The 9,983-nt window shown below is 43.5% G+C and overlaps 1 pseudogene; it reads right to left on the bottom strand.

Annotated features, from left to right (window-relative positions):
* Positions 1–3,316: 3,316 nt before the first annotated feature.
* Positions 3,317–9,983, bottom strand: part of LOC138551881 (zinc finger protein 850-like) — a 145,485-nt pseudogene continuing 138,818 nt past the window's right edge.

Genomic DNA, 9,983 nt, shown 5'->3' with positions numbered 1-9,983 from the left:
TCTTTCTGTTATGTATTACTTTCAATCTAGCCGGGTACATGAGCATGTATTTGATGCCCGTTTGTTAGGCAGAATTATATGCAGTACCCTTTGGGAACACTACACACAATTCACTATTATTAAGCAGTTAGAAAATCACGTTACTCATGCACTACACCGCACCCAATAGATTCTGTACAAGTTAGGCTCAAAATGAAGTGTGAAGGTTAGGCAGAAATTGAGCAGCACCAACAAGTTAATAGAGCAGGGCAATCTAGAAAAAGGAACTACAATGAGTAAATCAGATTCAAGGGACCTGGCCCAAAGTCAATGGAACAGAGTCTTTGCTCAAGATCACACAGTTCAGGGCGGTTTGCAGTTAAGTCTTTGCCAAGTGTTCAGAACGAAGTTTGTCAGACGAAAAGTTACTTTAAAGAATGGAGAAGGACAAGCCCTCGGATTGGCGAAAGGTTTCACACGCTTTCACCGCGGCTGGACGAAACGAACGACCGGATTTGAACAGTAACTTAAATGAAGAAGAAGGCTGTAGCTGAGGCGGATGTTCCTGGCAGGTCCTGCAGGCTCACGGGTCCTGAAGCGACTGTCGGACTGACACGAAGTAGGAAGACTGGAGGGTCCTGCACTGCCCAGGGAAAAAAAACAGCAGCAGAGCAAAGCAACGAATAAAAGGTGCGCTCCTTAAAACGCATGCAGGGTCCGCTCCTCCTGGCTATCCGGTTCACTGTAGCTCTGTACAGCAAATTCGACCAGAGAAGGGAGACCTGGCGAGCAGTTTGGTGAACTGGTTGTTCTCACCAGCTCAAGGGGAGAAGATTTCTGGAGGATCTTCCCTGTCGTTGGAGTATGAAGATTCAGACCTGAAGCAGGGCTTCACCGGGCAGTTCAGTCGTTGTAGGGGTCCTCCTCTGTCAGCTCCTCTTCAGTTCTTTTGTTCCAGTGGCGACTCTGACTTCCAATCCCAAGAGACCTGCTTTTTATGCAGTTTTCCCCCATTCACACAGCCTGGCTGTCAATCACACAGCAGGGTGGCTGTCCCGCTGGGACAGTCACCTCAGGCAATCATGTTAGAGTGTGACATGGGTCTCCAAGGAGACCCTGTGCAGGGAGTCTCAAACTCCTCCCTCACATCATATCCCCCTCAGACATTCAGGCGCCTAAGGAGGGGTTCTGTGCAGAAGCCCGCGAAAGGACGGCGAACAAAGGAATCAACCCCCGTTTGGCACGCAGAGAAGAACACAAGACTTTTACAAAAAGAAATGGCGAATAAACCCATCCGGAACCATACAAAAATCCATATGGACCAGCAGGTTTAAGTTTGAGGCTACTAAGATAGCCTAAAACACTACCAGGGCTATTTAAGATAACCGCGGTAGGAAATATAGGCGTAGTTACCACTGCCACCAGCCAAGTCTTAATGAAAAGGGAACTTAACAATGCTCCATGAGAAATAGACAATAAGGGATAACTATTAACCCTTTCCAGAACTCTATGTAAGATAGTTTGTACTGGGTCTGTGAGATTTAAGACTAATAAAGTCAATGGCAACTTTGCATGTTTCTGGGAGACAGTAGTCAGTCCCAGAAAATGGAGTTGGGAAGTCTGAAAAAGTCAACCCTGTCTCACCGCACTGAAGGTTCTGTGTAACACACAGTAACATGATGATGCCTATGGAGTAGGTGAAGCTCCACAGTCCAAGAACACAGCAAAACACATGTAAGAGTGGGGAAAAAAGGCTCACACGTTTACCAGCATTTTGGTGGTGACATCCTATTCCCAGGCTCAATGGTGAAATCAAACCCTTGCAGGCAGATGGACCAACTTAGAAGTTTTGGGTTTTCCCCTTTCATTTGCATTAACCATCTCAAGGGTAGGTGGTCAGTTTGAATCACAAAAGTAGATCCATACAAGTATGGTCTAAACCTCTTCAAAGACCACAACAAAATATTGCTGCAGTCTGGGCATGTGAACATTTCCACAACATTCACGCTCTATGGTTGCCCACCTTGTTTCTGGTTCCTTCAGTTTCCTACTGATGAAGTAAATGGGGTGCTCCTTACCTTTCTCATCCAGTTGACTAAGGACGGCACCTATACCTGTATTGGATGCATCTTTCTGCTCAATGAGGGTTTGGTGGTAATCAGGAGCTCTTAGGACTGGAGCTTGACAAAGGGCTACTTATCAGGCCGTGATATGATATATGGGATTTATAACGTGCCTGTACACAAGTGTTTCAAGGTGCGAAGTGGTGGAACTTTCTCAAAGGCAGGCGAGTAGTAAGTGGCCAAATAGCTAAAAACAAAACATGAACAAGTATCGGAAACATATGGAAGATGAATGTCTCCTGATTTATTCTTTTGTACTAAACAAGTAGGAAAGACTCAACAGGCCCTACCTGGAATCCTGCGTAGTGACCCTCACTGGGCACAAGGAACTAATCCTTTATTTTTATGAGTTCAAAAAGAGGACTTACCCCTTCAAACAGGGCATACAGATAATATACTACTTCTGTGTGAGTGGTCAATGCATAAATACACATTCTTATCATATAGATGGCTGCACTGACCTTTGCAGGTATTCTAGTCAGGTGTATGATATGGCTAGAAAAAGGCCACCAGAACATGAGGCATTCTCATGATTTCAATTGTGTTTCAAGACGCCCGCCCCCCATCTTTTACCGCTATGAGAGACAGTATCAATGTGCAGGAGACTGAATCAAAACTTTAGACCTGTTGCTCAATATTTCAGAAGCAAATTACCTCCCTAATGAATAGCAAGTGAAATGCAGGTAGCCTGTAAGTGGTAACTTACCACAACCTTTTTGATAGCTTTGCAATGCACCATTATCTGAGTGTGTGTACCATCATCATAGTTATGTTGTAAACATGCGTAAGGAAACTGGCATGTAAGAAACAATGGGCCTCATTATGAGGTATGCGGTAGAGGGATAACGGGGCCGATAGGGATGCCAGCCCCGTAATCCCTCTGCTGCCCAATTACGAGGTCTCCTCGCGGGACCCGTGAGCAGACCAGGATGCAAACAACGGGCCCGTCATTAACAGGCCCGTTGTTTGCATCCTTCCCATTCCCACTGAGCCCTATGGGGGCTCGCATGGGAATGGGGATGTACCGGGTCCGGGTTCCTGGGATGGGGAATTACCGGGCCCTCCAAGGTCGGAATGGCCCGGTACTTCCCCATTCCGGGATCCCGGACCCAGTACCCGGAATGGGGGAAGCCATGCCGCAAAAAGCGGCATGGTTACCTCCTTCCTCGTAATGAGGCCCAATGTATCAAGAATAAAAGGCTGCTACACAGGCATTAAGCAATGAAAGATTTTATTGTAGATCTCGATCTATGACGTAAATCTGCATAAAATAGAACAGCATTCTAATTGTGTAGTACAAGTGTGTTAAAATGATATGATAAATGCCTACCAGTTCATAGATGTGTCTATTCAAGTTTATCATTTAACCCTGTAGTGTGGCTTTTATTAAAAAACATGTTTTTGTTTTTTATTAGTTAGATTGCACTCTGCTACAAATGTGTCATTGTCAACACTTTTCTTAAAATCTGTCCAGTTCAAGCCATTCCTTGTGATGGTGCCTTTCTGGAGCAGATCTCATGCACCCTTCTTCATGACTGACTTGTTCACCGAGTTGTAGGAGTGGTTGAACTGCTGAACTTCATGTGCTGTAAACTCTGTTACAGAGGAGTTGAAGATAGTTGTGTAACATGCTGGAGGAAGGGGTACATTCTACCTCCTTCCCATCTGTACAATGGCAACTCAACCCAGTCAGGATCCCTGCTGCTGGAGTAGTGAGCTGGTCTAGATCATGAAGGTGGTTGTCAGCCTGTTACCTCGATCTAACCTTGTACTGTGCCATGAGCACATCTGGAACAAGACCAGAGTGTAGGAAAGACGGAGGGAGCTGGGGATCTCAGTCTTACTGGAATTAAGGCAGAGATTGTTAGCAGTGGACCATGCCTGAATAGCAGACAGACAGTCAGGAATGGGAGAGGAAGTGGAGGAGACAGAGGAGAGAAGATTGAATAGAGCTGAGCGTCATCCGCATAACACTGGAAGTTTGGTGAGAAGGCTAGAGGGGCAAGGTAGATGTTGAAAACCCAAGGTGAGATGTTATAGCCCTCAGGGAAACCACAGGTAGAGAGTGAGACGGAGGAGAGAAAAGGGCCCAGTCCAGAGCCAGGTCCGTGATACCAAGGGTATCACAGAGCCGATTTGTAAGGGTGGCATGATTGACTGTATGAAAGGCAGAGGAAAGTTCAAGAACAATGAGAACGGAAAAAGAGTTGGAATCGAGATTAGAGAACAAGTCTTCACAGGTGTTCAGACCGATATTCATGAAGAGAACCAAAAAAGTCAGTGTGGTGGATAAGCTGGGAGATGGGCAGCTTCTCCAATAGAGTGCCCAGGAAGGGGGTAATGGAGATAGAGTGGTATATTGCCAGTCAGAAAGGCTTTATGGTGAGAGGATGCACCAGGGAGTGGTTGAGGAGTAACTGGAAGGATCCAGTGGCAAAGGAGCGATTGCAGAAATCAGCCAAGGCTGGAGGAAGGATGGCAATTTTGTCCTTGATAGTTCTAGAGGAGCAGGGGAGCACCTGTTTTGATGAGGCTGTCATAGAGCAGACTCGTCTAGAAACCTCATCAGGTGATATAGGAGAGTAAGAGGCGAATAGAAGTGGGGAGCAGAGACAAATGTATGTATATGGTATGTAACATGTATATGTTTTTTCACCAGTATGATCTCTCTGATTTATCAATAGACAACATTTCAGCATAAAAGCTTTATCACATTCAGAACATGAATATCGTTTCACCCCAGTGTGATTTCACTGATCTATCACACAAGCTGATCATTTCAATTGAAAGCCTTATCACATTGAGGACATGCATAGCATCCTCCCAGTGTGACTCCTCCGATGTCTCACTAGGTTACTCTTTTCACTGAAAGACTTACCACATTCAGAAGATGCATATGGTTTCACACCCGTGTGATTCCTCTGATGTCTCCCTAGGTTAATCTTTGCAGTGAAAGCCTTATCACATTCAGAACATGCATGTGGCTTCCCCCCAGTGTGATTCATCTGATGTTTCAATAGTTCACCCTTTTGCTTGAAAGCCTTATCACAATCAGAACATGCATAGGGTTTCATCCCCAGTATGACTTCTCTGATGTCTCACTAGATCACCCTTTCCCTTGAAAGCCTTATCACAGTCAGAACAAGCATACGGCTTCTTACCAGTATGATTCCTCTGATGACTCGCTAGGTTACTCTTCACAGCGAAAGCCTTATCACATTCAGAACATGCATATGGTTTCTCACCAGTGTGACTCCTCTGATGTATCACTAGATGACTCCTCACAGTGAAAGCCTTATCACATTCAGAACATGCATATGGTTTCTCACCAGTGTGACTTCTCTGATGTATTAATAGATTACCCTTTCGCATGAAAGCCTTATCACATTCAGAACATGCATATGGTTGCTCACCAGTGTGACTTCTCTGATGTATCAATAGTTTACCCTTTCGCTTGAAAGCCTTATCACATTCAGAACATGCATATGGTTTCTCACCAGTGTGACTTCTCTGATGTATCAATAGATGACCCTTTTGCTTGAAAGCCTTATCACATTCAGAACATGCATATGGTTTCTCACCAGTGTGACTTCTCTGATGTATCAATAGATTACCCTTTTGCTTGAAAGCCTTATCACAGTCAGAACAAGCATACGGTTTCTCACCAGTATGATTCCTCTGATGACTCACTAGGTTACTCTTCACAGTGAAAGCCTGATCACAGTCAGAACATGCATATGGCTTCACCCCACTGTGATTCCTGTGATGTCTCACTAGGGTATTCTTTGCAGTGAAAGCCTTGTCACATTCAGAACATGCAAATGGTTTCACACCAGTATGACTTCTCTGATGTCTCACTAGATCACCCTTTCCCTTGAAAGCCTTATCACATTCAGAACATGCATATGGCTGCACCCCAGTGTGATTCCTCTGATGTCTCACTAGGTTACTCTTTGCAGTGAAAGCCTTATCACATTCAGAACATGCATATGGCTTCACCCCAGTGTGATTCAGTTGATGTATCAATAGTTCACCCTTTCGCATGAAAGCCTTATCACATTCAGCACATGCATATGGCTTCAACCCAGTATGACTTCTCTGATGTATCAATAGATTACCCTTTTGCTTGAAAGCCTTATCACAGTCAGAACATGCATATGGCTTCACCCCACTGTGATTCCTGTGATGTCTCACTAGGGTATTCTTTGCAGTGAAAGCCTTATCACATTCAGCACATGCATATGGCTTCAACCCAGTATGACTTCTCTGATGTATCAATAGATTACCCTTTTGCTTGAAAGCCTTATCACATTCAGAACATGCATATGGTTTCTCACCAGTGTGACTTCTCTGATGTATCAATAGATTACCCTTTAGCTTGAAAGCCTTATCACATTCGGAACATGCATACGGTTTCTCACCAGTATGATTCCTCTGATGTATCAATAGATTACCCTTTAGCTTGAAAGCCTTATCACAGTCAGAACATGCATATGGCTTCACCCCACTGTGATTCCTGTGATGTCTCACTAGGGTATTCTTTGCAGTGAAAGCCTTATCACATTCAGAACATGCATATGGTTTCACACCAGTATGACTTCTCTGATGTATCACTAGATCGCCCTTTCCCTTGAAAGCCATATCACATTCAGAACATGCATATGGCTGCACCCCAGTGTGACTTCTCTGATGTATTAATAGTTCACACTTTTGCTTGAAAGCCTTATCACATTCAGAACAAGCATATGGCTTCTCGCCAGTGTGATTTCTCAGATGTATTACTAGTTCACACTTTTGCTTGAAAGCCTTATCACATTCAGAACAAGCATATGGCTTCTCGCCAGTGTGATTTCTCAGATGTATTACTAGTTCACAATTTCGCTTGAAAGCCTTATCACATTCAGAACAAGCATATGGCTTCTCGCCAGTGTGATTTCTCAGATGTATTACTAGTTCACAATTTCGCTTGAAAGCCTTATCACATTCAGAACATGCATATGGTTTCTCACCAGTGTGACTTCTCTGATGTATCAATAGATAACCCTTTTGCTTGAAAGCCTTATCACATTCAGAACATGCATATGGTTTCTCACCAGTGTGACTTCTCTGATGTATCAATAGATTACCCTTTTGCTTGAAAGCCTTATCACATTCAGAACATGCATATGGTTTCTCACCAGTGTGACTTCTCTGATGTATCAATAGATTACCCTTTAGCTTGAAAGCCTTATCACATTCGGAACATGCATATGGTTTCCCACCAGTGTGACTTCTCTGATGTATCAATAGATTACCCTTTTGCTTGAAAGCCTTATCACAGTCAGAACAAGCATACGGTTTCTCACCAGTATGATTCCTCAGATGACTCACTAGGTTACTCTTCACAGTGAAAGCCTGATCACATTCAGAACATGCATATGGTTTCACACCAGTATGACTTCTCTGATGTCTCACTAGATTACCCTTTCCCTTGAAAGCCTTATCACATTCAGAACATGCATATGGCTGCACCCCAGTGTGATTCCTCTGATGTCTCACTAGGTTACTCTTTGCAGTGAAAGCCTTATCACATTCAGAACATGCATATGGCTTCACCCCAGTGTGATTCAGTTGATGTATCAATAGTTCACCCTTTCGCATGAAAGCCTTATCACATTCAGAACATGCATATGGCTTCAACCCAGTATGACTTCTCTGATGTATCAATAGATTACCCTTTTGCTTGAAAGCCTTATCACATTCAGAACATGCATATGGTTTCTCACCAGTGTGACTTCTCTGATGTATCAATAGATTACCCTTTTGCTTGAAAGCCTTATCACATTCGGAACATGCATATGGTTTCTCACCAGTGTGACTTCTCTGATGTATCAATAGATTACCCTTTTGCTTGAAAGCCTTATCACAGTCAGAACAAGCATACGGTTTCTCACCAGTATGATTCCTCTGATGACTCACTAGGTTACTCTTCACAGTGAAAGCCTGATCACAGTCAGAACATCCATATGGCTTCACCCCACTGTGATTCCTGTGATGTCTCACTAGGGTATTCTTTGCAGTGAAAGCCTTGTCACATTCAGAACATGCATATGGTTTCGCACCAGTATGACTTCTCTGAAGTCTCACTAGATCGCCCTTTCCCTTGAAAGCCATATCACATTCAGAACATGCATATGGCTGCACCCCAGTGTGACTTCTCTGATGTATTAATAGTTCACACTTTTGCTTGAAAGCCTTATCACATTCAGAACATGCATATGGTTTCCCACCAGTGTGACGTCTCTGATGTCTCACTAGATTACCCTTTTGCTTGAAAGCCTTATCACATTCAGAACATGCATACGGCTTCACACCAGTGTGACTTCTCTGATGTATCAATAGTTCACACTTTTGCTTGAAAGCCTTATCACATTCAGAACATGCATATGGTTTCGCACCAGTGTGATTCCTCTGATGTCTCACTAGGTTACTCTTCACAGTGAAAGCCTTATCACATTCAGAACATGCATATGGCTTCACCCCAGTGTGAGTCATCTGATGTATCAATAGTTCACCAGCCTTATCACATTCAGAACATGCATATGGTTTCCCACCAGTGTGATTCCTCTGATGTCTCTCTAGGTTACCCTTTAAAGTAAAAGCCTTATCACACTCAGAACATGCATATGGCTTCTTCCTTGTGTGATTCTTCTGATAGATCAATAGATGACTTGTTTCTTTAAAAGCCTTGGCACATTCAGAACACTTATGTTCTTTCTCTTCAGAGTGAAATGTCTTCTGTTTACATCGAGGACTCGTTTCCTTGAAAGGAGCTTCACATTCTGTCAAATCAGAAGGTTCCTCCATTTTTAGGATGTTATCTTTAAATTGTTGGTCTCACCAGGTCAAGTGCATTTCTTCACACAAGTGTCAAGAATAAACCGCAATCCTCGGCCAGAGCAGGCAAGTCCGAAAATAGACAAAGGCTTGTGCTTGTAACCTTTCTATGTCCAGAGCACAGTTTCTAGACTTATGGTTTTTGGGCTTTAAATGCTGCCATATTTTACAGAAACATCAGCAACTACTGACTAGCTCCACAGCATGGGGTGTTATCGATTTTGAAGCATCAATTGCAAAGTTGGTGTTGAGCGCCTTTTTTCACACTGAATGTGGTACACCAGTGTCTTGCCTTAGAAAACAATGCGTAAAGAGTGTCTACAAGTCCCAATGCATGAAGGTACAAAGACTCTACTTCAAAGTGGGTGCCATTTCCCTCTTGTCTGTCCATTCATATTCTCTCCTCTCTCTGGTATGGATTCAGTGGTCTACCGTTACATGGCGCTATGTCCTGGAATACTTGTCATAGCTGGCCATTTGTATTGCATGTTTTGGCATGTGCGGGCACTTGTAAGGTGCCTTTTGTTAGCCTCTCCTTAGTGTATTCTTTAAAGTCTTCACAGAGGAGGAGGCATCCCATTTAGAACATTTCTATAGACTCTCTGGGGCTTAGTATCTCCTGCATGTATGTTCCCATATGCAGTTACTTATCTCTACGTTACAGAATGCTACATTGAGCATATTGGTGCAACCTTAATTGTGAATATAATGTGATGGCTCGAAGACGCTTTGATGGAACAGAGATATCATATGGGTTGGACAAAGAAGACCTGCCAAGTGACTGGTATTGACTGGACATAGGAACCAGATATTTCCACTAAAAAGATAAACAATTGCAGTCTGTGGAATATTTGTCCCATGGTTAGAAGCTATACGTTGGGACTGGCTGTCATGATGAAGCAGACTTTCCCAAGTCCCAGCTATCAGAGTAACCTTTCTTTTTTTAACAGAATCTTTTCACAACATGTTATTGTTTTCCGTTCTTGCTTTTATGGCCCTGTTTGA

This window comes from Ambystoma mexicanum, chromosome 1q (genome assembly GCF_040938575.1).
Source record: "Ambystoma mexicanum isolate Mex_15411 chromosome 1q, UKY_AmexF1_1, whole genome shotgun sequence".
Lineage (NCBI taxonomy): Eukaryota > Metazoa > Chordata > Amphibia > Caudata > Ambystomatidae > Ambystoma > Ambystoma mexicanum.
Note: the sequence above shows the minus strand (reverse complement) of the source record. Positions and strands in the feature narration are given on the sequence as shown.